Here is a 12,230-nt window from a genome sequence, read left to right as displayed (position 1 = left end):
GGGAAATTTCAACTGTCCGGGACAAAGGCAAAAAGACTCTCCCCGTCGGGGAATCGAACCCCGGTCTTCCACGTGACAGGCGGAGATACTGTCCACTATACTAACGAGGACTGGAAAAGCACTGCTCGTTTGCAGTCTCGCCAGAGTAGTCGCTGGACAAAGGCTGTGTGCCTTTGACTGAGCGGACCATTACTGGCTAAAGTTGCAATTGTCATCGTTCAATTTCAGTTTTGAGTACCTGTTGAGGAGTTCCTTTCCTGCAATTGCATGCCCTCTTCTTGATGCACGCGATATGGCAAACAGCATGTGCAAATTGGTCAAAGAAATCGAAAATGGCAAGCAGCAAGTGCAAATTGGTCAAAGAAATCGAAAAGGGTTATGCGAGACTACAGAAGAAAGTTAAGAACCAATTTCTAAACAGCCTCACTTTGGACAAAGCCACCACATACTATTAATCGAAATAGAGACTTTCTCCCATGAAAAATAGCTGCACTTGCAGCAGCAGCCCTAGGATGTCAATTACAACAGGCGGAGATACTGTCCACTATACTAACGAGGACTGGAACAGCACTGCCCCCGGCCATGCCCCTGGTGTAGTTACGCCGTTCTGATGCCATTACTTTTACTCGCTCAAGGTTGGACAAAAATGAATCAATTGTCAAATTACTTTCCTACGTTCTCCGTCAATCTGCATTTGAAAAGGAACGTTACCTACGGGCCTGAATGTGAAAGCCTACTTTTGCCTGTTAGATCTTTTGCAGTCACTCCAGAGTAGTCGCCGAAAAAAGGCTGTGTCTTTGACAGAGCGGACGATTACTGGCTAAAGTTGCAATGGTCGTTATTCAATTTCAGTTTTGAGTATCTGTTGACTACAATTGCGCGCCCTCTTGTTGTTGGACGCGATATGGCAAACAGCATGTGCAAATTGGTCAAAGAAATCAAAAAGGGTTTTGCGAGACTACAGAAGATTGTTAAGAACCAATTTCTAAACAGCCTTTGTTTCTCCCATGAAAAACAGCTGCACTGAAGCAGCAGCCCTAGGATGTCAATTACCACAGCTTCAATCCCCTCTCCACGCTACACTGGCTTAGCATTGGACCGATCAGCCTCCACATATGAGCATGGTCCCCATTAAGCTGAGAAAGTACCTATTGTGCACTAGGATTTTGGAAAGCCCCTTAGAGTCGACCTTGCACGATAATGTGTCGCTTTGTGGTTAGATGCTACCCTCTGAAAGTAATACCCTACGTGGCTAAATTCTGTAGTGTAGTGGATATCACCTTGGCCTAACATGCATAAAGGTCCCTCGTTCGAAATCAGGCAGAAACCCTTTTGCTATCCATTATCCTGTGCACAGTCAGTCTGGGTGGATTGCCTTGTAAAAGGGGTTGTCTCAGCTCTAACAATTAGAAAGGCAACACTTTTGGTTTTAGTACTACAAAGTTCGATAAAGATCCTTTCATCCCAAAACCCCTGAGGAGTAAACTTCCACGACCGTGGTATTCTTCTTGCTGGGAAGCTACGCTCTGAAGTAGCTCGTCAAAGTACTGGCCCCGGCCATGCCCCTGGTGTAGTTACGCTGTTCTGATGCCATTACTTTTAATCGCTCAAGGTTGGACAAAAATGCATCACTTGTCAAATTACGCCCCTACGTTCTCCGGCAATCTGCATTTGAAAAGGAACGTTACCTACGGGCCTGAATGTGAAAGCCTGCTTTTGCCTACGCTCTGAAGTAGCTCGTCAAAGTCGCCGGTATCTGTGGTGTAGCGGTTATCAAGTTCGCCTCACACGTGAAAGGTCCCTGGCCTGAAATCAGGCAGAAACACAATTGTTGTTATTTTAAAATGACATTTACACTCAAGCTGTGTCAGTGGGTTGACTAAGTTCTTACACATGCTTGCTCCGTAAAACAACCTGAAATCACAGAATGGCACACATAGAGACTACCTTCCAAACCGTGTTAAGTAAAAAAACAAAAGGTTAGGGGACTCTTGGCATCGTACGCAAGACAGAGGTGGTGTAATGCCAAAACCCGGGATCGAACCAGGGACCTTTAAATCTTCAGTCTAACGCTCTCCCAACTGAGCTATTTCGGCACAACAACTGATGACTTCTTCTGGCCATCATTTGCAAATGCAAGCCTCCTCAACCAAGCCAAAGACGTATTGCGGGAAATTTCAACTGTCCGGGACAAAGGCAAAAAGACTCTCCCCGTCGGGGAATCGAACCCCGGTCTTCCACGTGACAGGCGGAGATACTGTCCACTATACTAACGAGGCCTGGAAAAGCACTGCTCGTTTGCAGTCTCGGGAGAGTAGTCGCTGGACAAAGGCTGTGTGCCTTTGACTGAGCGGACCATTACTGGCTAAAGTTGCAATTGTCGTCGTTCAATTTCAGTTTTGAGTACCTGTTGAGGAGTTCCTTTCCTGCAATTGCATGCCCTCTTCTTGGTGCACGCGATATGGCAAACAGCATGTGCAAATTGGTCAAAGAAATCGAAAAGGGCAAGCAGCAAGTGCAAATTGGTCAAAGAAATCGAAAAGGGTTATGCGAGACTACAGAAGAAAGTTAAGAACCAATTTCTAAACAGCCTCAGTTTGGACAAAGCCACCACATACTATTAATCGAAATAGAGACTTTCTCCCATGAAAAATAGCTGCACTTGCAGCAGCAGCCCTAGGATGTCAATTACAACAGGCGGAGATACTGTCCACTATACTAACGAGGACTGGAACAGCACTGCCCCCGGCCATGCCCCTGGTGTAGTTACGCCGTTCTGATGCCATTACTTTTACTCGCTCAAGGTTGGACAAAAATGAATCAATTGTCAAATTACGCTCCTACGTTCTCCGTCAATCTGCATTTGAAAAGGAACGTTACCTACGGGCCTGAATGTGAAAGCCTACTTTTGCCTGTTAGATCTTTTGCAGTCACTCCAGAGTAGTCGCCGAAAAAAGGCTGTGTCTTTGACAGAGCGGACGATTACTGGCTAAAGTTGCAATGGTCGTTATTCAATTTCAGTTTTGAGTATCTGTTGACTACAATTGCGCGCCCTCTTGTTGTTGGACGCGATATGGCAAACAGCATGTGCAAATTGGTCAAAGAAATCAAAAAGGGTTTTGCGAGACTACAGAAGATTGTTAAGAACCAATTTCTAAACAGCCTTTGTTTCTCCCATGAAAAACAGCTGCACTGAAGAAGCAGCCCTAGGATGTCAATTACCACAGCTTCAATCCCCTCTCCACGCTACACTGGCTTAGCATTGGACCGATCAGCCTCCACATATGAGCATGGTCCCCATTAAGCTGAGAAAGTACCTATTGTGCACTAGGATTTTGGAAAGCCCCTTAGAGTCGACCTTGCACGATAATGTGTCGCTTTGTGGTTAGATGCTACCCTCTGAAAGTAATACCCTACGTGGCTAAATTCTGTAGTGTAGTGGATATCACCTTGGCCTAACATGCATAAAGGTCCCTCGTTCGAAATCAGGCAGAAACCCTTTTGCTATCCATTATCCTGTGCACAGTCAGTCTGGGTGGATTGCCTTGTAAAAGGGGTTGTCTCAGCTCTAACAATTAGAAAGGCAACACTTTTGGTTTTAGTACTACAAAGTTCGATAAAGATATTTTCATCCCAAAACCCCTGAGGAGTAAACTTCCACGACCGTGGTATTCTTCTTGCTGGGAAGCTACGCTCTGAAGTAGCTCGTCAAAGTCGCCGATTTCTGTGGTGTAGCGGTTATCAAGTTCGCCTCACACGTGAAAGGTCCCTGGCCTGAAACCAGGCAGAAACACAATTGTTGTTATTTAAAGATGACATTAACACTCAAGCTGTGTCAGTGGGTTGACTAATGGTCGTCGTCGTTCAATTTCAGTTTTGAGTTACCTGTTGAGGAGTTCCTTTCCTGCAATTGCATGCCCTCTTCTTGGTGCACGCGATATGGCAAACAGCATGTGCAAATTGGTCAAAGAAATCGAAAAGGGTTATGCGAGACTACAGAAGAAAGTTAAGAACCAATTTCTAAACAGCTTCCGTTTGGACAAAGCCACCACATACTATTAATCGAAATAGAGACTTTCTCCAATGAAAAATAGCTGCACTTGCAGCAGCAGCCCTAGGATGTCAATTACAACAGGCGGAGATCCTGTACACTATACTAACGAGGACTGGAACAGCACTGGCCCCGGCCATGCCCCTGGTGTAGTTACGCTGTTCTGATGCCATTACTTTTAATCGCTCAAGGTTGGACAAAAATGCATCACTTGTCAAATTACGCCCCTACGTTCTCCGGCAATCTGCATTTGAAAAGGAACGTTACCTACGGGCCTGAATGTGAAAGCCTGCTTTTGCCTACGCTCTGAAGTAGCTCGTCAAAGTCGCCGGTATCTGTGGTGTAGCGGTTATCAAGTTCGCCTCACACGTGAAAGGTCCCTGGCCTGAAATCAGGCAGAAACACAATTGTTGTTTTTTTAAAATGACATTTACACTCAAGCTGTGTCAGTGGGTTGACTAAGTTCTTACACATGCTTGCTCCGTAAAACAACCTGAAATCACAGAATGGCACACATAGAGACTACCTTCCGAACCGTCTTAAGTACAAAAACAAAAGTTTAGGGGCCTCTTGGCATCGTAAGCTGGACAGAGGTGGTGTAATGCCGAAACCCGGGATCGAACCAGGGACCTTCAGATCTTCAGTCTAACGCTCTCCCAACTGAGCTATTTCGGCACAACAACCGATGACTTCTTCTGGCCATCATTTGCAAATGCAAGCCTCCTCAACCAAGCCAAAGACGTATTGCGGGAAATTTCAACTGTCCGGGACAAAGGCAAAAAGACTCTCCCCGTCGGGGAATCGAACCCCGGTCTTCCACGTGACAGGCGGAGATACTGTCCACTATACTAACGAGGCCTGGAAAAGCACTGCTCGTTTGCAGTCTCGGGAGAGTAGTCGCTGGACAAAGGCTGTGTGCCTTTGACTGAGCGGACCATTACTGGCTAAAGTTGCAATTGTCGTCGTTCAATTTCAGTTTTGAGTACCTGTTGAGAAGTTCCTTTCCTGCAATTGCATGCCCTCTTCTTGGTGCACGCGATATGGCAAACAGCATGTGCAAATTGGTCAAAGAAATCGAAAAGGGCAAGCAGCAAGTGCAAATTGGTCAAAGAAATCGAAAAGGGTTATGCGAGACTACAGAAGAAAGTTAAGAACCAATTTCTAAACAGCCTCACTTTGGACAAAGCCACCACATACTATTAATCGAAATAGAGACTTTCTCCCATGAAAAATAGCTGCACTTGCAGCAGCAGCCCTAGGATGTCAATTACAACAGGCGGAGATACTGTCCACTATACTAACGAGGACTGGAACAGCACTGCCCCCGGCCATGCCCCTGGTGTAGTTACGCCGTTCTGATGCCATTACTTTTACTCGCTCAAGGTTGGACAAAAATGAATCAATTGTCAAATTACGCTCCTACGTTCTCCGTCAATCTGCATTTGAAAAGGAACGTTACCTACGGGCCTGAATGTGAAAGCCTACTTTTGCCTGTTAGATCTTTTGCAGTCACTCCAGAGTAGTCGCCGAAAAAAGGCTGTGTCTTTGACAGAGCGGACGATTGCTGGCTAAAGTTGCAATGGTCGTTATTCAATTTCAGTTTTGAGTATCTGTTGACTACAATTGCGCGCCCTCTTCTTGTTGGACGCGATATGGCAAACAGCATGTGCAAATTGGTCAAAGAAATCAAAAAGGGTTTTGCGAGACTACAGAAGATTGTTAAGAACCAATTTCTAAACAGCCTCACTTTGGACAAAGCCACCACATACTATTAATCGAAATAGAGACTTTCTCCCATGAAAAATAGCTGCACTTGCAGCAGCAGCCCTAGGATGTCAATTACAACAGGCGGAGATACTGTCCACTATACTAACGAGGACTGGACCAGCACTGCCCCCGACCATGCCCCTGGTGTAGTTACGCCGTTCTGATGCCATTACTTTTACTCGCTCAAGGTTGGACAAAAAACCATCACTTGTCAAATTACGCCCCTACGTTCTCCGGCAATCTGCATTTGAAAAGGAACGTTACCTACGGGCCTGAATGTGAAAGCCTGCTTTTGCCTGTTAGATCTTTTGCATTCACTCCAGAGTAGTCGCCGAAAAAAGGCTGTGTCTTTGACAGAGCGGACGATTACTGGCTAAAGTTGCAATGGTCGTTATTCAATTTCAGTTTTGAGTACCTGTTGAGGAGTTCCTTTCCTGCAATTGGATGCCCTATTCTTGGTGCACGCAATATGGCAAACAGCATGTGCAAATTGGTCAAAGAAATCGAAAAGGGCAAGCAGCAAGTGCAAATTGGTCAAAGAAATCGAAAAGGGTTATGCGAGATTACAGAAGAAAGTTAAGAACCAATTTCTAAACAGCCTCAGCTTGGACAAAGCCACAACATACTATTAATTGAAATAGAGACTTTCTCCCATGAAAAATAGCTGCACTTGCAGCAGCAGCCCTAGGATGTCCATTACAACAGGCGGAAATACTGTCCACTATACTAATGAGGACTGGAACAGCACTGCCCCCGGCCATGCCCCTGGTGTAATTACGCCGTTCTGATGCCATTACTTTTACTCGCTCAAGGTTGGACAAAAAAGCATCACTTGTCAAATTACGCCCCTACGTTCTCCGGCAATCTGCATTTGAAAAGGAACGTTACCTACGGGCCTGAATATGAAAGCCTGCTTTTGCCTGTTAGATCTTTTGCAGTCACTCCAGATTAGTCGCCGAAAAAAGGCTGTGTCTTTAACAGAGCGGACAATTACTGGCTAAAGTTGCAATGGTCGTTATTCAATTTCAGTTTTGAGTATCTGTTGACTACAATTGCGCGCCCTCTTCTTGTTGGACGCGATATGGCAAACAGCATGTGCAAATTGGTCAAAGAAATCAAAAAGGGTTTTGCGAGACTACAGAAGATTGTTAAGAACCAATTTCTAAACAGCCTTTGTTTCTCCCATGAAAAACAGCTGCACTGAAGCAGCAGCCCTAGGATGTCAATTACCACAGCTTCAATCCCCTCTCCACGCTACACTGGCTTAGCATTGGACCGATCAGCCTCCACATATGAGCATGGTCCCCATTAAACTGACAAAGTACCTATTGTGCACTAGGATTTTGGAAAGCCCCTTAGAGTCGACCTTGCACGATAATGTGTCGCTTTGTGGTTAGATGCTACCCTCTGAAAGTAATACCCTACGTGGCTAAATTCTGTAGTGTAGTGGATATCACCTTGGCCTAACATGCATAAAGGTCCCTCGTTCGAAATCAGGCAGAAACCCTTTTGCTAACCATTATCATGTGCACAGTCAGTCTGGGTGGATTGCCTTGTAAAAGGGGTTGTCTCAGCTCTAACAATTAGAAAGGCAACACTTTTAGTTTTAGTACTACAAAGTTCGATAAAGATCCTTTCATCCCAAAACCCCTGAGGAGTTAACTTCCACGACCGTGTTATTCTTCTTGCTGGGAAGCTACGCTCTGAAGTAGCTCGTCAAAGTCGCCGATTTCTGTGGTGTAGCGGTTATCAAGTTCGCCTCACAGGTGAAAGGTCCCTGGCCTGAAACCAGGCAGAAACACAATTGTTGTTATTTTAAGATGACATTCACACTCAAGCTGTGTCAGTGGGTTGACTAAGTTCTTACACATGCTTGCAATGGTCGTCGTTCAATTTCAGTTTTGAGTTACCTGTTGAGGAGTTCCTTTCCTGCAATTGCATGCCCTCTTCTTGGTGCACGCGATATGGCAAACAGCATGTGCAAATTGGTCAAAGAAATTGAAAAGGGTTATGCGAGACTACAGAAGAAAGTTAAGAACCAATTTCTAAACAGCCTCAGTTTGGACAAAGCCACCACATACTATTAATCGAAATAGAGACTTTCTCCAATGAAAAATAGCTGCACTTGCAGCAGCAGCCCTAGGATGTCAATTACAACAGGCGGAGATCCTGTCCACTATACTAACGAGGACTGGAACAGCACTGGCCCCGGCCATGCCCCTGGTGTAGTTACGCCGTTCTGATGCCATTAGTTTTACTCGCACAAGGTTGGATAAAAATGCATCACTTGTCAAATTACGCCCCTACGTTCTCCGGCAATCTGCAATTGAAAAGGAACGTTACCTACGGGCCTGAATGTGAAAGCCTGCTTTTGCCTACGCTCTGAAGTAGCCCGTCAAAGTCGCCGGTATCTGTGGTGTAGCGGTTATCAAGTTCGCCTCACACGTGAAAGGTCCCTAGCCTGAAATCAGGCAGAAACACAATTGTTGTTATTTTAAGATGACATTCACACTCAAGCTGTGTCAGTGGGTTGACTAAGTTCTTACACATGCTTGCTCCGTAAAACAACCTGAAATCACAGAATGGCACACATAGAGACTACCTTCCGAACCGTCTTAAGTACAAAAACAAAAGATTAGGGGCCTCTTGGCATCGTAAGCCAGACAGAGGTGGTGTAATGCCGAAACCCGGGATCGAACCAGGGACCTTCAGATCTTCAGTCTAACGCTCTCCCAACTGAGCTATTTCGGCACAACAACCGATGACTTCTTCTGGCCATCATTTGCAAATGCAAGCCTCCTCAACCAAGCCAAAGACGTATTGCGGGAAATTTCAACTGTCCGGGACAAAGGCAAAAAGACTCTCCCCGTCGGGGAATCGAACCCCGGTCTTCCACGTGACAGGCGGAGATACTGTCCACTATACTAACGAGGACTGGAAAAGCACTGCTCGTTTGCAGTCTCGCCAGAGTAGTCGCTGGACAAAGGCTGTGTGCCTTTGACTGAGCGGACCATTACTGGCTAAAGTTGCAATTGTCGTCGTTCAATTTCAGTTTTGAGTACCTGTTGAGGAGTTCCTTTCCTGCAATTGCATGCCCTCTTCTTGATGCACGCGATATGGCAAACAGCATGTGCAAATTGGTCAAAGAAATCGAAAATGGCAAGCAGCAAGTGCAAATTGGTCAAAGAAATCGAAAAGGGTTATGCGAGACTACAGAAGAAAGTTAAGAACCAATTTCTAAACAGCCTCACTTTGGACAAAGCCACCACATACTATTAATCGAAATAGAGACTTTCTCCCATGAAAAATAGCTGCACTTGCAGCAGCAGCCCTAGGATGTCAATTACAACAGGCGGAGATACTGTCCACTATACTAACGAGGACTGGAACAGCACTGCCCCCGGCCATGCCCCTGGTGTAGTTACGCCGTTCTGATGCCATTACTTTTACTCGCTCAAGGTTGGACAAGAATGAATCAATTGTCAAATTACTTTCCTACGTTCTCCGTCAATCTGCATTTGAAAAGGAACGTTACCTACGGGCCTGAATGTGAAAGCCTACTTTTGCCTGTTAGATCTTTTGCAGTCACTCCAGAGTAGTCGCCGAAAAAAGGCTGTGTCTTTGACAGAGCGGACGATTACTGGCTAAAGTTGCAATGGTCGTTATTCAATTTCAGTTTTGAGTATCTGTTGACTACAATTGCGCGCCCTCTTGTTGTTGGACGCGATATGGCAAACAGCATGTGCAAATTGGTCAAAGAAATCAAAAAGGGTTTTGCGAGACTACAGAAGATTGTTAAGAACCAATTTCTAAACAGCCTTTGTTTCTCCCATGAAAAACAGCTGCACTGAAGCAGCAGCCCTAGGATGTCAATTACCACAGCTTCAATCCCCTCTCCACGCTACACTGGCTTAGCATTGGACCGATCAGCCTCCACATATGAGCATGGTCCCCATTAAGCTGAGAAAGTACCTATTGTGCACTAGGATTTTGGAAAGCCCCTTAGAGTCGACCTTGCACGATAATGTGTCGCTTTGTGGTTAGATGCTACCCTCTGAAAGTAATACCCTACGTGGCTAAATTCTGTAGTGTAGTGGATATCACCTTGGCCTAACATGCATAAAGGTCCCTCGTTCGAAATCAGGCAGAAACCCTTTTGCTATCCATTATCCTGTGCACAGTCAGTCTGGGTGGATTGCCTTGTAAAAGGGGTTGTCTCAGCTCTAACAATTAGAAAGGCAACACTTTTGGTTTTAGTACTACAAAGTTCGATAAAGATCCTTTCATCCCAAAACCCCTGAGGAGTAAACTTCCACGACCGTGGTATTCTTCTTGCTGGGAAGCTACGCTCTGAAGTAGCTCGTCAAAGTACTGGCCCCGGCCATGCCCCTGGTGTAGTTACGCTGTTCTGATGCCATTACTTTTAATCGCTCAAGGTTGGACAAAAATGCATCACTTGTCAAATTACGCCCCTACGTTCTCCGGCAATCTGCATTTGAAAAGGAACGTTACCTACGGGCCTGAATGTGAAAGCCTGCTTTTGCCTACGCTCTGAAGTAGCTCGTCAAAGTCGCCGGTATCTGTGGTGTAGCGGTTATCAAGTTCGCCTCACACGTGAAAGGTCCCTGGCCTGAAATCAGGCAGAAACACAATTGTTGTTATTTTAAAATGACATTTACACTCAAGCTGTGTCAGTGGGTTGACTAAGTTCTTACACATGCTTGCTCCGTAAAACAACCTGAAATCACAGAATGGCACACATAGAGACTACCTTCCAAACCGTGTTAAGTAAAAAAACAAAAGGTTAGGGGACTCTTGGCATCGTACGCAAGACAGAGGTGGTGTAATGCCAAAACCCGGGATCGAACCAGGGACCTTTAAATCTTCAGTCTAACGCTCTCCCAACTGAGCTATTTCGGCACAACAACTGATGACTTCTTCTGGCCATCATTTGCAAATGCAAGCCTCCTCAACCAAGCCAAAGACGTATTGCGGGAAATTTCAACTGTCCGGGACAAAGGCAAAAAGACTCTCCCCGTCGGGGAATCGAACCCCGGTCTTCCACGTGACAGGCGGAGATACTGTCCACTATACTAACGAGGACTGGAAAAGCACTGCTCGTTTGCAGTCTCGCCAGAGTAGTCGCTGGACAAAGGCTGTGTGCCTTTGACTGAGCGGACCATTACTGGCTAAAGTTGCAATTGTCGTCGTTCAATTTCAGTTTTGAGTACCTGTTGAGGAGTTCCTTTCCTGCAATTGCATGCCCTCTTCTTGGTGCACGCGATATGGCAAACAGCATGTGCAAATTGGTCAAAGAAATCGAAAAGGGCAAGCAGCAAGTGCAAATTGGTCAAAGAAATCGAAAAGGGTTATGCGAGACTACAGAAGAAAGTTAAGAACCAATTTCTAAACAGCCTCAGTTTGGACAAAGCCACCACATACTATTAATCGAAATAGAGACTTTCTCCCATGAAAAATAGCTGCACTTGCAGCTGCAGCCCTAGGATGTCAATTACAACAGGCGGAGATACTGTCCACTATACTAACGAGGACTGGAACAGCACTGCCCCCGGCCATGCCCCTGGTGTAATTACGCCGTTCTGATGCCATTACTTTTACTCGCTCAAGGTTGGACAAAAATGAATCAATTGTCAAATTACGCTCCTACGTTCTCCGTCAATCTGCATTTGAAAAGGAACGTTACCTACGGGCCTGAATGTGAAAGCCTACTTTTGCCTGTTAGATCTTTTGCAGTCACTCCAGAGTAGTCGCCGAAAAAAGGCTGTGTCTTTGACAGAGCGGACGATTACTGGCTAAAGTTGCAATGGTCGTTATTCAATTTCAGTTTTGATTATCTGTTGACTACAATTGCGCGCCCTCTTCTTGTTGGACGCGATATGGCAAACAGCATGTGCAAATTGGTCAAAGAAATCGAAAAGGGCAAGCAGCAAGTGCAAATTGGTCAAAGAAATCGAAAAGGGTTATGCGAGACTACAGAAGAAAGTTAAGAACCAATTTCTAAACAGCCTCAGTTTGGACAAAGCCACCACATACTATTAATCGAAATAGAGACTTTCTCCCATGAAAAATAGCTGCACTTGCAGCAGCAGCCCTAGGATGTCAATTACAACAGGCGGAGATACTGTCCACTATACTAACGAGGACTGGAACAGCACTGCCCCCGGCCATGCCCCTGGTGTAATTACGCCGTTCTGATGCCATTACTTTTACTCGCTCAAGGTTGGACAAAAATGAATCAATTGTCAAATTACGCTCCTACGTTCTCCGTCAATCTGCATTTGAAAAGGAACGTTACCTACGGGCCTGAATGTGAAAGCCTACTTTTGCCTGTTAGATCTTTTGCAGTCACTCCAGAGTAGTCGCCGAAAAAAGGCTGTGTCTTTGACAGAGC

General features: G+C 45.6%; 4 non-coding genes across 4 annotated transcripts; all 4 read right to left on the bottom strand.

Annotated features, from left to right (window-relative positions):
- Positions 1-2,023: 2,023 nt before the first annotated feature.
- trnaf-gaa (transfer RNA phenylalanine (anticodon GAA)) lies at positions 2,024-2,096 on the bottom strand. Its single transcript has one exon. It is a non-coding gene; the product is annotated as a tRNA-Phe (tRNA).
- Positions 2,097-4,653: 2,557 nt separating this feature from the next.
- On the bottom strand, positions 4,654-4,726 carry trnaf-gaa (transfer RNA phenylalanine (anticodon GAA)). Its single transcript has one exon. It is a non-coding gene; the product is annotated as a tRNA-Phe (tRNA).
- Positions 4,727-8,496: 3,770 nt separating this feature from the next.
- trnaf-gaa (transfer RNA phenylalanine (anticodon GAA)) lies at positions 8,497-8,569 on the bottom strand. The gene has a single exon. It is a non-coding gene; the product is annotated as a tRNA-Phe (tRNA).
- A 2,096-nt stretch (positions 8,570-10,665) lies between these two features.
- trnaf-gaa (transfer RNA phenylalanine (anticodon GAA)) lies at positions 10,666-10,738 on the bottom strand. The gene has a single exon. It is a non-coding gene; the product is annotated as a tRNA-Phe (tRNA).
- Positions 10,739-12,230: the final 1,492 nt, after the last annotated feature.

Source organism: Channa argus, unplaced genomic scaffold, assembly GCF_033026475.1.
Source record: "Channa argus isolate prfri unplaced genomic scaffold, Channa argus male v1.0 Contig095, whole genome shotgun sequence".
Classification (NCBI taxonomy): domain Eukaryota; kingdom Metazoa; phylum Chordata; class Actinopteri; order Anabantiformes; family Channidae; genus Channa; species Channa argus.
This window is presented reverse-complemented; position numbering and strand designations above follow the sequence as displayed.